The sequence below is a fragment of the Frankliniella occidentalis genome, unplaced genomic scaffold (genome assembly GCF_000697945.3).
Source record: "Frankliniella occidentalis isolate FOCC.00 unplaced genomic scaffold, Focc_3.1 Scaffold228, whole genome shotgun sequence".
Classification (NCBI taxonomy): domain Eukaryota; kingdom Metazoa; phylum Arthropoda; class Insecta; order Thysanoptera; family Thripidae; genus Frankliniella; species Frankliniella occidentalis.
Genome location: NW_026267354.1, coordinates 196,601 through 198,574, shown reverse-complemented (window position 1 = coordinate 198,574; position 1,974 = coordinate 196,601). Strand labels below are relative to the sequence as shown.

The 1,974-nt window shown below is 42.3% G+C and overlaps 1 protein-coding gene across 1 annotated transcript in view; it reads left to right on the top strand.

Moving 5' to 3' along the window:
* Positions 1-1,974, top strand: part of LOC113214866 (phenoloxidase 2-like) — a 25,949-nt gene that overhangs the window by 19,506 nt on the left and 4,469 nt on the right. The gene's annotated exons all lie outside the window — the stretch shown is intronic.

Sequence of the window (1,974 nt, the reverse complement as noted above, 5' to 3'; positions counted from 1 at the left end):
CTGACATTTTACGATTGGACGCCTCCTTGTACGTCTTCATGTGCAACGTGGTCATTTTCACCGTATTTTCGTCGAAAAACCAACTCTAGCGCCCAAACGGTGCAAGATGAGGCAAACGGACGAAATTTTAGTCCCAAGGGCTCTACTTTCACGAGTTACCCCTTAGAAAACCATAAAAAAATTTGATTTTCTACTTTTTGGACCAACCCCTTTTTCTTTGTTACCCCTTTTCACCCCCTTAGGGATGGTTGCTAGGATTTGCACCAGGCGTTTCGTTGTCCAGGAGTGACCCCTAAGATACCCTGAAATTTGCAGACCTCTAGCTCATCTCCTTCCTCTTACACGGACGACGGACAGACAGACAGACGGACGGACGGACACGAGAGCGGTTGCATAAGCCCGCTTTATTGCTTTTTTAAAAGCAGAAGGGCGGGCTAAAAACAATGTACAAAGCGTTGCTTCGTATAAATAGAAAGCCACGAGCTTCGTAATTTAAAACACAGGGCTAAGAAAGAGACTTAGAGAGCCCTAAACAGGCCCTAAACAGGCCACAGAGCCTATCAGTTTTCGTACAGCTCAAGTAGGTAGCTACCTACGGTACTGTCTGGGAGCGCAGAGAGCGCATCGGTGTGGCGCACAGTGGTAGATTCGGCCTCAATATTGCATCGTGACAAAAGTCAAAAATGTTAACTTTAGAAATAACGGACTTTTCTTTATGATATCGGTAGATGACACCGAAAGTGACCATTTATCTTCACTTTCACTTCACTTCGATCGCCTGCGTTTCGGTTAGGACGTGTTGAAACCAACCTTGGCGCTTGACTCCGCCCCACTCGCCATGTCAGTCGCTTTGGTAAAATGACATGGTCTATACGGACTGGAAGTGACATTTCTTGGTATTTAAAATTCGGGCAACATTTTCAGTTTTATTAATCTTGTCAAAGACTTGAGAACATAAATAAATCATAAATCAAAAGTACAGATTTAGAGGTTGGGTGTCATCGTAGTTTCTTATTGAGTTATATCGGTTATATTTTGAGCTCCGCCGAGTTCCACTCTAACTCCTGCATGAAATGGAAGCTGCGACACCACACTCGTGAAACAAGTGTGGAATATTTGCACACCAAACGTGTGCAAGTTGTGATTTAGCACATTACACTCTAAATGTCAAGGACAATTTTTGTAACTAGCACCGGACTTCTGCGTGCATAACTGGAATCAGATACAATATTGTGACTTGCTAGTCACTAAATGTGTGTTGGTAGTTACAATATTGTATCTGAGCTAGTTATGCACACAGAAGTCCGGCGCTAGTTACAAAAATTGTCCTTAGACATTTAGAGTGTACATGGTGTTTAACTCGAGTTGCACACTTGCGTGGTGTGCAAATTTTAAACGTTTTGTAAACGTTCAAATCCTGCACACTTGGACACACACACACACACACACACACACACACACAGTTCTATGCTGTCAATATAGGGAACCATACGGTGTGCAGCTGCTATACGTTTCGGAAGTGTCGAAATTTAAATACCAATTGACGTATATAACATAGTTAGACACCACAAAGTGTCGAGAAAATGCACACTTGAACTTAAAGGTCGATTGACGTACAAAATTAAACACTGGTTTTACCGGTGTAGTTAAAGTTGAAAACAGGTGCCACAAGCTGCCATTTTGGCGATGCAGCATTAAAAAATCACCCTTTTGGGGGGCAAGTGCCCAGCTTGCTCTCCTGAAAAAGTGCCTCAACATGTAATTTTTTTTTTGTTCGAACACGCGAACACACTTCTAGCTTTGGCTGTACGGTGTTTATAGAAACAACCGAAAACTTGGCAATTATAGAAACGTTTTTGGTGGGGGGAGGGTGGGGGTCAGGGATGGGAAAAATTTAACTAAACTAGTTTCTGTAACTGTAACTAGTTACAATTTGTAGCAACTGAAACTGTAACTAGTTTCATTTTCAAACTA